The sequence below is a fragment of the Cetorhinus maximus genome, chromosome 4 (genome assembly GCF_964194155.1).
Source record: "Cetorhinus maximus chromosome 4, sCetMax3.hap1.1, whole genome shotgun sequence".
NCBI classification, from domain to species: Eukaryota; Metazoa; Chordata; class Chondrichthyes; order Lamniformes; family Cetorhinidae; genus Cetorhinus; species Cetorhinus maximus.
In genome coordinates this window covers 63,472,326-63,492,474 of record NC_135882.1, presented here as the reverse complement: position 1 = coordinate 63,492,474, position 20,149 = coordinate 63,472,326, and the positions used below count along the sequence as shown (strand labels likewise).

Here is a 20,149-nt window from a genome sequence, read left to right as displayed (position 1 = left end):
TGGGGCAGCTCCAGGTGATTAAATTAAAAACAGAAAATTCATAGGGCCAAGAGCCAGAAGAGAAAGCCCTCTGGGAGGATTGATGGGCCCTGCCCATGGTCCCCTCTATGGGCCCTGCCCATGGTCCCCTCTATGGGCCAAGCAGCCTCCAGCTCCAATGGCCCTCACAGGCTGCTGAAGGAAGCCGCATCCATTAAGCTGACAGCTTCACTGCATGGCATAAGCAAAATTCTGCTCTCTGAGCACGTCTTCTTTTGACTGGGCATTTTACAGCCTCCCGGACAACAATTTTAGATTGGAACCTTTGCCTCCATTTTGTTTTATTTTTCTTTGCTGCTTTGGTTTTTTTTTCTCTTTTTTTCTTACATTCACACATCCTCCAGACACATCTTTTGTTTACTTGTCCCACTTCTTTCAGTCCTTTTACACTGCATTGCGCCATAGAACCTTTTGTCATTTAATCTCTCTTACCATATCTCAGACATTCCCTTTTGTCCTTCTTCCCACCGCTCTACCCCTCTCCCTTTCACTGGCTCAAGTCCTATTACATTTCTAGCTTTTGACAGTTCTGATGAAAGGTTATTGACCTGGAACATTAACTCTGCTTCTCTTTCCACAGATGCTGCCAGGCCTGCTGAACATTTGCAGTGCTTTTTGTTATTAATCCAGATTTGCAGCATTCGTACTATTTTGTTTTTGTACATGCTGAGATGCTGTGTCCCCTTGCTGGAGAGTCTTGAACTGGGGGCACAGTCTCAGGAAAAGGGGTCAGCTATTTAGGATTGAGATGAGGAGAAATTTCTTCACTCAGTGCTTTGTGAATCTTTTGAATTTTATGCCCCAGAGGGCTGTGCATGTTGAGTCATTGAGTATACTCATGGTTGAGATTGATAGATTCTTGGAATCTAAAGGAATCAAGGGATGGGGAGATTGTGTGGGAAAGCGGAGTTGAGGTCGAGGGTCAGCCATGATCAATGAAGGGTGCAGCAGGCTCCAGAAGCTGTATGGTGCACTCCAGCTTCTACTTCTAAAATTTTCATTTCAGAAATCAAATCTTATATTCCAAATCTTTTTGTCCTAATCTTTCACACGCAGTCTTGAAGGGAAAGGGAGACAGATTCCACTTTTGGGAGGAAGTTGGACTATTAAACAAACCAGTGAGTACAAATTTTACTTTAACAGAATCATGCAATATTGTTCATTTGGCAGGAAAATATCTCATTAGTTCAGTTTTCTTCATTGCACTGCCCACAAGCCAGTAGCGGCTCCCATCGGTGCTAAGTGCGGCTCCCAGGGCCCGGAGAGCAGAGTGCGATGGAGTGGAGTTCCAGGGTTCTGGGGAGTAGAGGCTGGCTGCGAAGTACAAGGCCCCGGGGAGGAGAGGCTGGCTGCGAGGTCCTGGAGTGAGCTGCTGCAGAGTGGAGCCCCAGGTCGTGGGGCGGGGGGCGGCTGGGAGAGAAAGAGGCTGAGCATGTGTGTCGGAGTGAGAGAGAATGAGAGCAAATGTGTGTGTGTGTGTGTGTGTATGAGGGAGAGAGAGAGACTGAGAGAGTGAGTGTGTATTTGTGAGAGATCCATTTGTATCCAGGAAATGGACCCACTCATCAGGAGTGAGCCAATCCTGACAGCAGCTTCTACCAGTGAGGTGCCACCTAGTATTTTGATGCAGTTGGCTACGTGTTCAAGGGGCAGCCGCCATCACAGTAGGGTGAGACTTTCAGGAGTGTGTCACCAGCTGCCCGGGATGGAGAAGCACATTCTGCAGGTAAATCCCTCACCCTAGCTGTGAGGTACGGTCAAGTCAGTCCACTTCAAGTCTGCATTCCCCCTGAAAGAACAATGTATTCTGCTTTTTGATAATGTCCTTTCTTCCTTTGTGTTATCTCAAGCAGGAGTGAATCAGGCAATGGTCTCTATTATGGTAGTTAATGTGGCTCTCACATTGCAGGTTTTTTTCTAAATTGGCCCTTGCTTGAAAAATTGTGAAGATGACTGCATTAGTTATTTATAACACTGTGCAGGTGATAACACTGATTTTAGTGACTGTCTGAGCCTTCATTAGCGTGTTCTGCACATTGCACCATATGGACATGGTGACAGTAAACTTACAGTTGGGGAGAAGATTAATACTTGCAACCCAGATAGACTGCACAATATCTTTCCATTTTGTAGAAGTAGAAGACTTTCTCTTGCCTGGGTACATATTATTCAATATAATTATTTCATACAAAGGGTGTAATTGAATTCTATTTCATCAGTAATCTCACAGGGTAGAAACAGCAAATGACTCCTGAGCAACAAAGTGGATTGATTGAACAACATAGACCTTTATGTCAGTGAGAAGAGTTGGAGCCCTCAAGTGTCTTTGTGTGACACAACTTTTAAGAGGCCAGAGCACAAAGACTGAATGGCTCACAATTCCTTCTGTGTTTTCTTGATCAGTAAGTCTGAAGTCTCTGCTGATTGCTGTTTCTCAATACAATATATTTTCAATAACTACTATGGAACACAACTTGTCACGATATTTCAATACCTCAAAAAAGTCATAAAAATACCAATATAAAGTGGGACAATAGGTAAGTGGACAAAAGGACAAGATTGAAGTCAACAGAAAGACTCTTGAGAATCACGCGCAGTGTAAAACAGATTACTGATTCACTATTATCCCATTATGCACTACTATCCTGGCAGTTTCACCCCCGAAAGCCTACTCAGTAAACTTCCATTAGCAAAAAAAAAACAGAACTCCAGCCATGATTTCATCCTCTGTTTGCAAGATAATTATGGGTAACAAAGACCACCTAGACCAGCTCATCTCATCCACCAAATGAAATATGAACATATGTATTAGGAGTAAGACTGAGCCAATCGGGCCCCTCGAGCCTGCTCTGCCATTTGATAACATTGCCTACATTATACCAGTGCCTACTCAAGTACTCAATTGTAAGTAATTGGCTGTAAAGTGATGTGGGAGATCATGGAAGGTGCTGTATAAATGTAGGTTTTGTGTTTCTTTCATTACACCTGCATGCAGTAAGCAGAGTGACAGTAGCAATGGTGAAATTGGAGTCCCAATGCTGATTCTCTAAGGATAATTAATCACATAGCAATCAACTGATGTTAGGAAATCACTACATTTACAAAAACAATTCAACTCTGTAGCTAATACAACCTTCCCATTCTGACTTCTCTGGCACCAACCCACAATATATCATAATTGGCATCTGTTCCTTTTATGCTAATGACACAATCCCCAGGATTTGTCAATCAGACATGTACCAGCAGCTCGGGAAAAATGTACATTGAATTCTTGATCTGAATTTTTCAGAGAATAATAATACATGGCACAAAAATTGAAGAAAGACAGTTTGGAGCTCCATCAAGATCTCACTGGGAATTGGAGTGTTATCCCTGCACATATTCCATGACTATGTTAATACCTGGAATAAAGGGAGCACAGAGCCTTTCTTTGAGCAAGCAACTTAAATTCTTCCTCAACTCTAACTGAGTTTAATTATTTTAGGCTTATCATTTTCTCACACCTGCATCACCATCTTTCCTCCAATCCCTCTCCAAAAAGACATTCATAAGCACGTTCCATTCTTGTACATTCAGACAATGCCATAAGAAAACACAGGGAGGCTCAGGAAATGGTGGGAGACAAACCTGTATCATTTCCTGGAAGATAAGGAGTTGGAAGCAGCTTGGGAAATAGCATGCTCATGTCTTTTACTTTACAATAGAATGAAAAATAGATTAAAATAGTATACCAAATACAAAATACACCTGATAACCAATACAAGTTCAACAACATCATGTCAGTCTCATGTTGGAGTGGTTCCAGCCAAGTAAATTATAATTCTTTAAGTTAAACAAATCTGATTAGCTTTAATAATTATTGAGATAGTTGTGCATGCATAATTTTCACATATTTCCTGCATGTGAAGAACTATATCAGTTTTTGTGCTGCGGGGTCAAAGCGAAAAGGTGCAAATCACCACTGGACTTGCACAGATTAAACTAACAACTTCAGACCTTAGCTACCTTCCCTGACAGTAACTGATGGTAACGTAGGATGGGTGTACCAATGCCTCCAAGAACGGGAGTTGGGAGTGGCTTGATGCCCGAGATGGGGAAATATCCCATTGATACACTACCTGGGCAGGGGTGGGGGGAGGGTGGAAGAGTCAACACACTCGGCAGGCACCTGACCTTTACTTCCATCAGACTCCATGGTCACTGGAGCCTGCTCAGCTTTGCAAGATTTCCATTTGTCACTCTCATAGCTTACACACTTTAATTATACATACATTCTCTGGGTCCCACTAATGTGTTTTAGTTTCTCCCATCATGTCCTTTTTCATCTTAACGCTATTGTCATTTCTGTTAAACAAATATCATACACATGCCTAATCATTTCACAGATCTTTCCTTTTCTTGTGTATGTGGCTTTCCCCTTGTTCTGGTCATTCTTAGAGGAATCTGATAATCTGTAACACCTTTGGTTCTGACCTAGGGATATACTGGTCAAGTAAATTTTTTGCATTTCTTCACAAATGCTGCCTTAACTGCTTAGTATTTCCAACATTTTCAGATTTTGTTACAAACTTAACTAACTCTTAAAAATCTAACTGCTTGCAATTATCAGTTGCAGACAAAAACTGCATTCTAAAATGTATCAGATTGTATTTATAAAAAGCAAAATACTGTGGATGATGGAAATCAGAAATAAAGACTGAAAATACTGGAAACACTCACCAGGTTTGGCAGTATCAATGGATAGAGGAACAGTGTTAACATTTCAGGTCGATGGCCCTTCATCAGATGAAAGGCCTTGAAACGTTCACTCTGTTTCTCCCTCCACAGATGCTGTCTGACTTACTGAGTATTTTCAGCATTTTCTGTTCTATTTCAGATTGCACTTATGCTAAAAAAATTATACATAAAGTTGCTCCGGTTGCAGCTGTAAGGAAATCCCAGGAGTTTTTTCATTTTTAATGCAGCATAGGTTCTATTTTTGATTGTCTCACTTGCATTTTTACACTGAATTGCATTTCCTTTCAATTGCCCTGATTTTGTGGTTGACAGCGAAACTGTCAGTTTTCACTGTCATTACTCCTCCAAAGCTGACAGGAACTTCTGGGGTCCACACCTGCGCAATAAAACCCAGAGATCCAGAAGTTGCTATCTATGATTCCCTGCTCCTCCACAGGGTGTGCTACTGAAGTTCCTGCAGATGGCAATCTTTATGAAACACAGAGCTGACAAGAGCTTCCCCATTTATACTGTAATATCACAGTTAAAAGCCCCTGAAAAATGAGGTGTAACTACGTTTTTAATGGTGTACTGAGTCCTAATTACTACGGAACAACCTCACTAACCCTGGCAAACAATTTTCATATTTGTGCAATATCAAAATTTTCCATTGCATTAAAAATTCATATTGTTTTTTAACATTTGTTAGATCAGATTGTAATTTGCAGGAGCTAATCTTTATTTTTCTCTCTGTAAAATTTATAAACTATGAAGGATAATCAGTGTATTTTATTTTCTGGTTTGCACTCTGAGAATTCTTCAGTGTGATTGACTGCTAACCCTGCTTGATGACAACATTGTTGTTGGAGATCCCCTTGAGTGGGTGCCAGATCCAAATTAACATGGGGACAGATGAAATTCAAGCCACAGAAATCACTAGATCTTTGCAAGCAGCTTTCTTTAAAATCGATGGAGAGTGTTGTCACTTTGCTGCTGGCTTCAAATCCGGTTCTTGTATTTAGGGGTGTACCTCTACAAATCATGTGATTCAGAGTACCGTCAGGATTTCAACACTTGAGCTAGATAGAATGGAAACTATGAAACAGTTCAAGACTCAACAAAGTTTAAAAAAACTATAACTAAGCTGCATTTAAATTTTAACAATGGGACAAAGTAAAAATAACAGTTATTTAAATAATATTTGGGAAAAAGTCAACTTCATGAAAAGACGTTAGTGAAAGAATTTGCAAATGACTAAATTTGGAGCATTTTGGCACAAGAGCCATTCTCACATGCCCTTTTCTAACCTCTTCTCCATGAACATATCCGAACAAAAATAGAAATAAATCTAACTAATACAATGATTAATGCAGAAGACTGTAGATACAGACAGACACTGCCTGTTTTTTGTCATTACTCTCAAGAATCATTACCATTCTGTTGTCGGCTGTTATCATAATTTGCATATGTATCATGCTAAATGCATATTGAGTTTCTCAGCTGACTAATTTACATGCACAATAAAAGCTCATTTCCCAAAGCATTGTAGTTACAGATGGCAACATTTTCCCCCGTCAGGTGGAAGTGCAGGAGCGGGTGTGTGCAGGTGGCCTTCCAATCGGCGCCTCTGGTCGGGGCAGGGGGGGGGGGGGGGGAGGGGGCGCTGCCATTTTACATGGGCAGGCCAATTAAGGCCCGCCTAGTGTGACGTCTGCCAGGAAGTGCTATGTGCTCCCTGTGCGGGCAGTGGAGGGGAGGGATTCCCTCAGCCAGGAGTGCGCTCTTTCATGCATGCGCGCGAAAGAGCGCACAGATCTCCCTGGGGCAAAATGCTGCCCCAGGGAGATTGGGTCCGATTTAAAACTTTCAACAAAGGTTATCAAAAAATTTCCCTGCCATGTCCCCTCATGTGACACTGTCACATGAGTTAGGACATGTCCATAACTTTTATTTAAACCTTTCATAAAAATTTAAATACCGTCCTGACACCTCATCCCGTCCGTGGATGAGGTTTCATGCTTTTTCACAAGCCCGCCTGGGCTCTCAGCCTGCCCACCAACCTTAAGGTTGGACGGGCAGGTCCATCAATCATGTTAATTCGTTTTTTAATAGGCCGTTGACTATTGGGGTGGTGTCGGGACGCACGCCCGACATATCCCCGCGTCATTTTACTCGTCGGCGAGTGGGCCCCGCCCCCGCTCACCGACCAGAAGATGCTGCCCATGAAGTAATTTATTAATATTTTTGGTGTTATCTACTTGTGTACTGTACTTGGTCACTGCTGGAGACACCCAGGAGGACAGAGGAAACGTTTTACGGATCTCCTCAAAGCATTCCTGAAGAGGTCAAACATTCCCACTGACTCATGGGAGATATTGGCTTGTGACCGATGAAAGTAGAGAATGCTCATTCAGGAAGGCACCGAACACATCAAGAGACTCTGTTGGGAGCGTGCAGAGGCAAGGTCAAGGAGTTGGAGGGAGCACACAAACCTCCAAACAACCCATCTACCCAAAATGTCAAGCATCTGCCCCTATTGGCAGATCACACATTGGACTTAGCAACCATTTCAGAACCCATCAAATTGCAGTGGATGCAAGTCATCCTCAATCCTCAGAGACTGCCAAGAAGTATTTTCAAAAGTTGGCTGCAAACCAAACATACTTGAGCAGTGCAATACAGAATCAAAAAATTGGATTCATTCCAGTACTACAAAGCCTTCATTTTCAAAAGCTTTTGGCATTGCACATTAATCCACTGAAAATCAATTTATGCTTCAGTATGCTTGAGGTTTAATTAAAGATGCCAAAGGAAGAATAAAAAAAGCCAAATGCATTTGAAAAATAATTCATTGAAACTGTTGAAAAAAAAAGTTGGAGGGTAATTATATTTTCTTCTTCCTGGCTTTTTCCAACATTTCTATGCCCCCCACCCACCCTTCTCTACCACATTCCCTTTTTATCCCACTTAGAAAAGGCTGGCCTCTCATACTTTTTCTTCATTGGTTACATGATGTAGGACTTAGTGTTCTCTGTACTTCCTTAAATTGTTTGCAAAATGTGGTGCATTGGAAATAATGTCTAAAAGTGGACATCGTTTTCTATGTGAATTTTCATATAATCTCTGCAGAGAAGGATAGCATATTATTCATACATATTCATATATTCTATGGATCTAATTAAACACCTCGGTTTACTTTGTTTCAGCAAGCACTGATACAGAGTGATGCCATTATTAAAGGCTGGTGCATTACAGATCAATTTTTTTCCTGCTCCATTTTAGTTAACAATTTACCATTCACTATATAAACACGTTTTACATATTTTGCATCTTAAATTTGTTTATTTGTACTGTTTATCAGTTGACAAGTATTAACTGGTCTGATTTTTCTCTGCTTTGCATCCAGGAAGCAAAACACCTCGGGTGTCAAGCCTTGACCCTTTTGCACTGCTCACATTTCCTGGGTGTTGCCTTGAGGGATGGAACAGCACTTATGCTAAACCATGCGTTAACATGTAAATACGTTGGTAATGAGGTCATTACACATTCAGCCTCACTTTCCTCTAACCCGCTGGCCTAACAGTGGGGCCATTTTAGTCCCAGGATTTTATTACAATATTCCTGGACTGACTCGTTAAAACTGGGAGGAATGATATGTATACCAGTGGACTGGAATAGAAAAATGACCCAGTTACAGACTCCTACTGGGGACCAAAGAAACGGACACCAGCAGTTAGCTAAATGCACGGGCGGGCAAGGGGCAGTTAACGAAGGATGGCAATGGGGAAGTGGGGAACCCCTAGGCAGGGGAGACCCAAGTTTCCTTTTGGGGCCTGAAGCAGTCCATAAAGAATCCAAAAAGTAACTTTCCTTATCACCCTTTTTCTGGGCATCTTCTCATGTGATTTCAAAGGTTCCATGGTGAGGCTGGCACCAGTTGCCAAACACACTCCTGTGACTATCTAGTCATGGTTCAATTTTTGAAAATTTTGCTGCAAGGGACTTACACACCTCCTGAACCCTAAGAGTTAAAACTAAAGCTGGAGGGCAGGTTCCTGCCTCTATTTTAGCTCACTGGATGCCTCGTCCTTGTTGGGTTAAAATTAGCTCATTTACACGCAGATTTCTGTTGCCTCAAAACATTTTTTAAAACCCTTAATTTGATTTAAATCCACAAACAACTGCATTTGCTTTTGCTTGCACCTCCAGAGACAGCCCACCAGAAGATTGTGGATCACCTACTCCTTGCCAGGGCATCTCAGGAGTCCACAGGACATTGAGGATATCACCTCATGCCATTATCATGGAGGAGGAGGAGGAGCAGCAGCAGCAATGGATGGAGCAAAGAAGAATCAAGCATAATTTGAGAAGGTGTCAGCCCGCCTGATATTCTCTCATTCAAAAAAACTATAGTGGCAGCATTGGTCACATATTTGAATAGCTCTGCATAGTGCCTTGATTTGTTTTCTTATATAAAAGATGTCATATCTGAAGGAAAGTTGTTACTGCTGTTCTTTTGCATTTGAAACACATTATTTTATGGCTGAATTGCCACAAGATGACAAAGTCTGTCAGGGAGATCAGGGGGCGTCACAGCCAGATTCCCTTTATGTCACCAACCATATTTCCAGGGCCTTGCGCACTTGCAACTAATTTTCTGTAGGTTAACATAAAGCTATTTGCAGATCTATGCCATCTGCTTCAAAGACACCTGCAAGCAACTTGTACCATAGGGTATCAGTACAATCAAGGTCACCATCTCCCACAACTTATTTTCTGTTACGTAGTCAATTATGCTGCACTTCGCTCTTGATGAAGTGCTACGCAACAGTTTAGTTGAAGAGATGAGTCTAGAAAAATTTTGATGAACAACACGCCCAACTGATAGAGATAATGGGTTTCAATTTCTGCTTTGGTTCAAGTAGTATAATACTGGCATCTTGGGTAGTTGCAAGTAAGGCAGCCATTTTGCCTTCTTCCCACCATACCAATGTAAATAAAAACCAGGCAGTTTCTATAACAGGCAACTGTATTGCTATGCCTATTTTACATGCAGGCAGCAAGTTGAAAATCATTTAGCCTTCTTTCCTGCTTTCACGTTTATTTTACTATTTATTTTATGTGCAACACACATCCTTTGGAAAGGCTAAAATAAACACAGCCTTTCTAAAAGGTTAAAAAGTGTTTTTCACCCATATACGGCCTCTTAAGGATAAGTGTTTGGATCCCTTTAATGTTTTCATCAGCTCCGATCCTTTAGTGAGCTCCCAATGCTAGGAACAATATACGTCTTGAACTCGCTGTAAATAAATCATGAGAGCCATCCTGGGAAGTTAGGGGATATCAGGCTGTATAGAAAACAGTGAGCAATGCATTTGCTGTAGAAATGTTTCACCTATGTGTGGCCCTGCAGATATTCTAATTGTTTCATAAAAGAAAAACTGTGCTTATCTAAAGAATGTCAAAGAACTTTCAGCAGTCAAATGGTTAATAAATCTGATACTGATAAGATCTACATCTTCTGTCACCTCAAAAATGAACGTATATTGATCAAAATTCTAATACAGTTCTTTTCATAAGCGTATACATCCTTTCTTAAAAATATTAGTTTTTAATGACTGTGTTCTTGATGACTAACAATGCAAAACACAGTAATTATTAAATATAAATAACAAGTGCTACACAAGTCAGGCTCTTTTCCCACGGTGGGAACCATTACCATAGCAACAGCAGCGATAGCTGTGCGATCAGTTCAGGATTTTCAAGCTAAATATGCAGCGGCAGATCTGTATTTATAATTAGTGCTTTAATTTGAACTAAAGAATTTTAGTTCATTATGTTGAGATTATTAAGCCTCATCATTAAGAGAATTAATCCGTCTGCTTTCCCCCTCTCATTTTTCAATGCAATCATCTAAAGAAAAAATTTTTTCCATGTTTGTATTTAAATGATGCTCCATACTTTAGGAATGTTTAGCTCTGTCATAGATGTTACCTAAACATCCTGTGCTAATTTAATGTTCCACTCTAGACCTTAACTAAATATTCCATAGATAACTTTAAAAATAGCTTTGTGGAAAAATTCTTGTGGGAATGCAAAATACCGCCGACTCTAGAATTTGTATGGGTGGACAATGAGTTTAGTTGAACTCCTTATTAAACCACAAGTGCTGAATTTATGCATCACGAATGAAAGTTTTAAGATCATGGCATAAAATAGCCATAATTTTGTGTAAGCTTCAAAGTATAGATCAGCTATATTGCATTCTGTTCTGACTCCCCAACATTTGGAGAGATTAGAGAAATGAATAGTCACGTGCTGGGTAGTGCTGCAATTGCACCTAGATAACCAATGGAGTCAGTAAGAACCCCTGAAGCGAGTCTGGGGGTCATCTAGCACTATAATGCACAATATGAAACTGCCCAACTGGACTCATGCAAATTTAGCCTTGCGCATGCAAGTAAAACAAATTGCATACAGTACATGTATCCAGTTTTCTCTGATTCATGTGTATGATTTCAAATGCCAATATGAACAAATGCAGCTTCAATTGTGAACAAAATATAATTGCGACTATCATCCAATAAACTGTGCCTGTGCAGTAATGTGTGTTATTTAATACAAATCAAGTAATAATAAAGGCACTTAAGAGGTGATTCCAGAACCCTGTTCACCCAGCTGACAGCCATACCCACAGGGATAGTGGATCAGAGAATCAGCACTGCAATGCTGTCCTATCTCCAACCCGCATTGTCTGCGCCTGCTGGAAGCATGGGATCACGGTGTAACCTATTTAGGTCTGGACACATTTACTAATAATTCACTATTAGCAAGCATTAAACCTTATACTGTAGCAAAATAATTTACATTTATATTATCAAACAATTATTCTTGTGTTATGCCCAGTAAAGGCATGTCATATACATCACTGTAAATATGGACTGTGTTCGTACTGAAGTTTTCGGGAACTGTCTTTTTAAAAACAAAATAGGCACTGATGAACTGTTAAGCTGACCGCCAAGAGTCAGGTGACTTTTACAACTTCAAAAGACTATCTCAAGCTTCCTGAACATTCATAATTAAATCACCCTGGGTGGGGGCCTCCCCCTGGAATGGACATATCAAGACGAATACTAACCGTGGAATTCACACTTGTTATTGTTTGGGGATTTACCCCAAGCACAAGTCCAGACTCCATGTCTTAGAGTTGGAACCCTAACAATGAGGGCTCGGCAGAAACCAATTCATCCTAAATGAGTGTGAAAAACACATCCATTATCTCCATTATATAACATGGCTAACCATTCTGGGTGGGTATTACCAGTATTGGTCATGTAACTGAAGGTGGCTGGAAATAATGAGTTTTCATCTGAAGACCCAGAAAGACCTGGGCAGTCTGCAGAAAACACTGAAAGAGACGGCAGCTGCAGCAAATAGTTGTATCTTTGTACCTGGAGGCTATACATCTTACAAGAGCCTCCCAGCCTAATTCCTTCCTCTCAATAGTCCACCAGTATTGAAACGGGGCCTCCTGGTACAGAAACCACAAGTAATCAGGTTCGTGATCTGCTGAAAAGGCCATCTCTTCGAGGGACTCCTGCAATAATTCTGATATCCAGATATTCTTTATTGGGCCGGCAGAGACTATTCTTCTACATTAACCCAACACGTGAACTGTTAATTATTCTTTTGATTTTAGAACTTGTAAAAATATACTATTTTCTTTAACTGTACCTTTCTTGAGTGTGTGATGTGTGAATGACATAGCATTTAAATTTTTGGGGTGAGTGTGTGAATAAATAATCCTCTTTATTTAAACCCACAAAAAGCTTGCTTATTTTTAAATTGACCACATACTCAGGGCCTAAGAACCACACATATCTTCCTCTTTAAAAGCACACTAATTATTGACAATAAGGGAAGGGAATTGGGGGTTTCAGTTTCTCTCTCTTCCCCTGCCCATGACAACTGGAACATGCCTTTATTACAATACAACGCCTGTTAGCTGGCAAGCTGTAACATCCTGCTCTTTTGCTCCATTTCACTGTATGCAAGAAAATTAAGATAAATTAAAGTCTGTGAAACAAACTGACCAGGCACAAGAATAACAGAATAAAAAGTGGGACATTAATAGCAGGGCTTTCAAAGTCATCTACATGGCTGTTTTATGTAGCAACTACTACTACAAAAAAGCCTTTTATCATACTGGCAATATTAAGTACTAGCATGATCAGTCTGTGAAGCTGCTTTGGGGAGGAAGTAATATCAATTGGCCATTGCGATAACTAGAATCAATTACTTTACATTCCACAGCTTCCCAAACTACTGGCTGGAACAGTATTTCAGATTTACAGCATGACACCCAGACATCTGATAAATGTGAATAAATCTCACCATGAGTAATAGTCTACAACAACAAGAGCAAATTGCATTTATATAGCATCTTTAATGCAGTAAAACACCCCAAGACACTTCGAGCGTTACCAAACAAAAGGTAACACTGAGTCAGATAAGGGCATTTTAGGACAGGTGATCAAAAGCTTGGTCAAAGAGGTAGGTTTTAAGCTGTGTCTTAAAGGAGGAGAGACAGGTAGAAAGATGGAGAGGTTTAAGAAGAGAATTCCAGAACTTACTGCCCAGGCAACTGAAAATGTTGTTGCCAATGTGGACCAATTAAAATCAGGGATGCACAAAAGACCAAAACTGGAGCAGCTCAGAGATTGTGGAGGGTTGCAGAGCTGGATGAGGCTACACAGATAGGAACAGGAGAGGCAAACTATTGAGAAAACTACAAAGTAAGGTTTCTGCTTGCTACATTTCATTTTGACATTTTTCGTTTTATTGAAATTCATTTTTTCCCCCCTCACAACTTCCTTTCTAAATGTTTCCATAATCATGCATAACCCTTGCTGAGCAGGTTGGCTGGAAAGTTGCTGCTAGAGTTGTGATAATACCATTCACTGGCTGGCAACCATTCGAGACAGGAAAACACTTAAAGGTGATCACTCCCATTAATTTTGTTTCTACCCCTGTAGTGAAGTGTATAAGCTTTGCAATAACTCATGGCAATGTTATCGGATGAGTGCTTAACTTGTTTGTGTGACATTGCTTTGACTATTGCTTGAGCAGGGATGTTAACCTGTTTTACGATAAATAAGGCTAAGTATTCATCAGCTATATCTCCAATAGCAATTCCTAGGTTATTGTCTCTGCTTAGCACATCTCCCTGAGGTAGAGTTAAGATCAAGAGCTTATTTCAAGGAGTATTAGTCAACTAATTCCCAAGAGTGTATGATGCTGTGCATAAGAGCTCCAATGTGCTTTTAAAATTATTTCACATAAATGGTAGTAATTTACTAACAACATCAGTCTCCGTTCAAATATCAGTTTAATTCAAACACTTAAAACTAACGTAACTACAGTTTGAAAGAGACATTATAGAGTACATACAGCTGCAGGTTTAGAGTGTTATTGATAGTGAATTACATGTTAGCCTTCTATTTCAGAGCTATTTCTAAGGGACACTTTGAAGGGAAATATTTCTCTGCAAAGTTGTACTTTTGAAACTGTCCAAAAGTATCTATTTACTATACGCATTTCAATGAGGGCTAACTCAGGGAAAATTAATGACTGATATAATCGAGGTGAAAGTCCTAAAAAACAAGTGGGCAAATTTCATTCACACTGCATGGGTGGTAATCTAGCAGCGTGGACCTTCCATCCATTACAGAACCCAACAAATTTTAAATCCATTGAAAAGAAAATGGCAGATTCTATAACAGATAGGAGATCTACTCTACCAAATTATGACCCCTGTGATGAAGTTGGAAATTTAAAGCAATAAATTCCCATGAATGGATGGTATTATTCCAGAGTGCTGAAGCACATTAGAAGTAATATTTGTGAGACATTGGCAATCATTATGGGGGTCTCATTGAATACTGGTCAAGTATCAGTGGATTCAAAGGAAGCAGTGCGTGTTCAAAATTCAAAACAAGCAATTAGAGACTCGTTAGTCTTTGTAAAATAATGGAATAATGTATCAGATGTAAACTTGAAAATTAACACTGCAATAACTTATCAAAAAGCAGTTGACACATGGATGAAGAAAGGGGAGACCCTGCCTGACCCAGCTTCTTGGCTTATTTGAGAAAGTGACATCCTAAATGGAAAAGTGGTAGGCCCTACAACATGTTGTAATCAGACTTCCAGAGGCACTCGACAAAATTCCATAAGAAAGGCTATTAGTTATGCTCAAATTTGTGAATATTCTGGGTAAATCTCAAGTACAATTAGGGATGGGCAACAAATGTTGGCCTTGCCAGCGACGCTCACCATCCTATGAAAATATATAAAAATCTTGGGCATTGATAGGAAATTAGTTGAAGAATAGAGAATAGCAGATGCTTTTTCAAAAATTAAATGAGAAGAAACAACAAGTAAGATACCCCAGCAATTCACTTGAAAGTGCTACCATTTCTAATGGACTCAGAAACCCAATGAGTTGGTAAAATTTGCAGCTGACACTAAATGAGGAGGGGGCAAGAGAATCAGAGGTTACAGAATAAACTGGCAAAAATGTAAATAGGCAAACAGTGGCTGATAAAAATTTAATGTAGAAAAATGTAAAGTGCTCCATAGTGAAGGAAAAATGCCCGTATTCTACAAAGGTATTGAATTAACTCAGGATGACACTGAAGAGACCAGGAGCATTAGTATACTCAATATGTTCAACTGATGCAGAGCAGCAAAAAAACGAAGCCAATTGAATTAAATAACCTGACTTATTTTCTACTTTGGCTATGATCAAACAGTACAGTACTCTAGTTAGAATGCACCTTGAATACGACATCCAGTTCTGGTTGCCAGGAAATTCAATTGAAGAAGCATAGGCAGAGCAGAGAAGAGATACAAAGCTAACTGACAATGTCAGATTGCCTGAGATCTTAAATGTGAAGAAAGCTGGGAGAGATAGTGGGGGCAGGAAAACTCAACTCGTGTCTGATACATTTTTGCAGTGAAAATCAGCATTAGACCTCCAAATTTCAGGACGCATTCGTTGTGCCCAAACTACAACGGAATTGCACTGATCAGTATAGGCGTTTGAATGATTTTAAGCCACCAGCCTAAAAGAGGTGCTGATCTATATAAATACTCAAATTAGGATCCTATGCCAGTTTAAGATCTCAAAACCAATTTTTGGTATTAATTTCTGTGGGGCGAGGGGAAGGAGAAGCAATCATTCTGGGTTGACAAAGAAACTGAGGCCTGTTGCCAGCGTATTTCAGTCCTCTCCTTCCAGGAATAGCCACACGCTTCCTCCCTCCCAGTCCCATGCCGTCAGCCAGCTCAGCATAGGAACTGGCTGATTTCCCACCTCCCTGACCAGCGAGCTACATTAGGGCATACATTTCTCAACCTAAAGCTTTACAGCTCTGAAAGGCAATCTTGTAGAGGTATATAATAAAGTTAAAGGAATGGAACCAGGTAAATTCTGAAAATTACTTTGTTAAATTGTAAAAGGCGGACCAGGGGACACAACTTCAAACTAATATAACACAGAATCTTAACATCACAGAAAGAGGCCATTTGGCCCATTGTCTGCACTGGCTCTCCAAATGAACATTATGACCTAGTGCCATTGCCCTGCCTTTTCTCCGTACCCTTGCACATTGTTTCTATTCAAATAATCACCCAATGCCCTCTTGAATGCCTCGATTGAATCTGCCTCCACCACACTTCCAGGCAGTACATTCCAGACCCAAACCACTCGTTGTGTGAAAAAGTTTCTTCTCATGTCACACTTGCTTTTTTTGCAAATCACTTCACATCTGTGCCCTCTCGTTCTTGATCCTTTTACGAGTGGGAACAGCTTCTCCCTATCTACTTTGTCCAGCCCCCTCCTGATTTTGAACAACTCTATCAAGTATCCTCTCAGCCTTCTTCTCTCTAAGGAGAACACAAATTTAGATTTGATATCGGGAAGTTCTTCTTTACACAAAGAGTGACCAACACTTGGCGTGGAATCTTGGAAAGGGTACTGAGGGCAAATTTTTAAAGAAACAATTAGATGCTGCAATGGGGGCCTACAGGGAAGCTATGAATGAATAAACTAAGAGGTGCAAATGACTTTCACATCCTTAGTTACTTTGTGATCCTGTACTTCATATGTGTTAAATTCTAAACTTCTCAACGTTCGTATATACAAGGATTGATGGTTTGTATAATTGAAATTGTCAACTCAGTATAAATGATATAGTTTATTATTTTCTTTAACTGACAAACAAGTTTCTGTTGACGTAAACAAATATCTCTAAATATAGTCAGAAAGGTTGGAAAGTCAGAAAAAATATTCTGATTCAAAAGGAAACTACTTCATAGAAATCAAGATTATTTTTTCACTCAGGAATGAATGTTGTCCTAACCTCTGTGCCTAGCACAGCCTGTCTTTGGTTTACAGCAACATACTGTTCACGTAAAAGTTTGATCTCTTGAACCTTACTGGTTTGAGTCCTTGCTGATTGAGTATGGATCAGAAAATTGCTGAGGTGCTGCCTAATATTTTTTGATTCAAGCTACAGTAGGCTAGGTACCATGACATGGTTTAGGGCTTGGATAAACTACTGTAAAGTCTCTAACATTAGAGAAAACTGCTTTGGGACAGTTGATTTTTGATTACTAGTCCTGTTCAACAACCAGCTTGAAAACAGATTTTTCAATGAACAAAACTGACAGAAAAGCATTGATTTTCTAAATCCTCACCTATAGTGAGGTATCTCACAGACCCGAGAAAACCATGGGATTTTCCACTGCATGTTTGAGGTGCATGAGGTATCTTGCCCCACAGTTGATCTTAGAAAATCTACTCTGAGTACAATCCTAATCTTCTGATCTCTTCCATCTGTCCAGAGTGTTTTCCCAATGGAAAAATCAGTGATCGAGTAAACCATGTCACTCTAGCACACCACTGTCAGCTGCTCAACAGTAGAAGTCTTGTCAGTGTAAAGGATCTTAAGGAAGGTGAACTTACAAGATGGCAGATAATATATATAAAAAATATACATTCATAGCAACACAAAGTCAACTTACTGGAGAACAACAGAAATGTGTAAAATAATCTGGGTTCTATTAAAAATGGGAATAGAAAGACAGGATGAGAACTCCCAGGTTAGGCAGCTAATACTGTGTTAGGAACACCTTAAAATGAGCTGCACAAGTATCTGATTAGGAAAGGAATTGAGGATTGTAAGAAAGGTACATGTATGATCGCCACCTTGTTACTTTGTTTTTCTTGCCCAGTCATCTTTTTCAAGTTGCTACCAGATCGTGTGCATACGAACATACGAATTAGGAGGAGTAGGCCACTCGGCCCTTTGAGCCTGCTCGGCCATTCAATAAGATCATGGCTGATCTGACTGTAACCTCCTGCCTACCATTGATAACCTTTCACCCCCTTGTTTATCAAGAACCTATCTACCTCTGCCTTGAAAACATTCAAAGACCCTGCTTCCTTTTGAGAAAGGGAGTTCCAAATATTCATTACTCTGACAGAAAATTTTTTTTCTCATCTCTGTCTAAAATGGGCGACCACTTATTTTTAAACAGTGACCCCTAGTTCTAGATTCTCCCACAAGAGGAAACATCCGCTCCACATCCACCTTGTCAAGACCCCTCAGGATCTTATATGTTTCAATCAAGTCGTCTCTTACTCTTCTAAATTCCAGCAGATACAAGCCTAGCCTGTCCAATCTTTCCTCATAAGACAACCTACCCATTCCTGTTATTAGTTTAGTAAACCTTCTCTGAACTGCTTCTAATGCGTTTACATCCTTCCTTAAATAATGAGACCAATACTGTGCAGATGTGGTCTCATCAGTGTCCTGTATAACTGAAGCATAATCTCCCTACTTTTGTACTCAATTCCCCTTGCAATAAATGATAACATTCTATTAGCTTTCCTCATTTCTTGCTGTGCCTGCATACTAGCATTTTGTGATTCATGCAATAGGACACCCAGATCCTTCTGAACATCAGACCTCTGCAATCTCTCACTATTTAGAGAATATGTTTTTTTTTACTCTTCCTGCCAAAATGGACAATTTCACACATGATACTCCATTTGCCAGATCTTTGACCACTCGTCTAACTTATCTATATCCCTTGGTAGCCTCCTTATGTCCTCTTTTTTAACTTACTTTCCCACTTATCTTTGTATCATCAGCAAGTTTAGTAACCATACCTTTTCCCTTCATCCAAGTCATTTATATAAATTGTAAAAAGCTGATGCCCTAGCACTGATCCCTGTGGCACACCAATTGTTACATCCCACCAACCAGAAAAAGACCCATTTATGCCTACCCACTGATTTCTGTTAGCTAGCCAATTTTCCAACTATGCAAATATGTTACTCCCTACACCATGAACATTTATTTTCCGCAACAACCTTTGATGTGGCTGCTTATTAAATGCCTTCTGGAAATCTAAGTACAACTAGCACATCCACCAGTTCCTCTTTATCCACAGCACATGTGACTCCTTCAAAGAACTCCAATAAATTGGTTAAACATGATTTCCCTCTCACAAAACCATGTTAACTCCACCTGATTGCCTTGAATTATTCTAAGTCTCTTGCCATAACATCTTTAATAATAGCTTCCAACATTTTCCCTATAATAGATGTTAAGCTAACTTGCCTGTAGTTTCTGTCTCCCTTCCTTTTTGAATAAAGGAATTACATTTGCTATTTTCCAATCTAATAGCACCTTCACCGAATCCAGGGAATTTTGGAAAATTAAAACCAATGCATCAACAATCTCACTAGCTACGTCTTTTAAGATCCGAGAATAAGCCTGTCAGGATCCAGGGGCTCGTCAGCCCGCAGCTCCAACAATTTGCTCAGTACCACTTCCCTGGTGATTGTAATTTTTCTGAGTTCCTCCCTCCTTTCCAATTCCTGATTTACAGCTATTTCTGGGACAGTACTTGTATCCTCTATATTGAAGACCGATGCAAAATACCTGTTCAATTCATCTGCGACCACCTCATTTTGCATTATTAATTCACCAGACTCACTTGTTATTGGACCAATGCTCACTTTGTTAACTATTTTCTTATTTAAATATATATGGAAGCTCTTACTATCCACCTTTATATTTCTAGCTAGCTTTCTCTTGTACTTTTATTTTTCCCTCCTTATTAATCTTTTTGTCATTCTTTGCTGTTCTTTATATTCTGTCCAACTTCTGACCTGCCATCCACCTTTGCACAATTATATGCTTTTTCTTTAAGTTTGATACTGTCTTTAACTTTTTTAGTTAACCATGGATGGTGGGTCCTCCACTTGGGATTTTACTTTCTTGTTGGAATGTGTCTATTCTGTGTATTCTGAAAAATA

The 20,149-nt window shown here is 39.9% G+C and overlaps 1 protein-coding gene and 1 long non-coding RNA gene across 4 annotated transcripts in view; one reads left to right on the top strand and one right to left on the bottom strand.

The window, feature by feature from the left end:
- The window catches only part of LOC144679647 (uncharacterized), a 142,090-nt gene extending 131,801 nt beyond the window's left edge, over positions 1 to 10,289 (top strand). For both annotated transcript variants that reach the window (XR_013576389.1, XR_013576388.1), the window contains 2 exons: positions 1,096 to 1,157; positions 8,965 to 10,289. This is a non-coding gene — a long non-coding RNA (uncharacterized LOC144679647). The remainder of the gene's footprint in view (positions 1 to 1,095; positions 1,158 to 8,964) is intronic.
- Positions 1 to 20,149, bottom strand: part of LOC144679644 (lethal(3)malignant brain tumor-like protein 4) — a 392,935-nt gene that overhangs the window by 111,268 nt on the left and 261,518 nt on the right. The gene's annotated exons all lie outside the window — the stretch shown is intronic.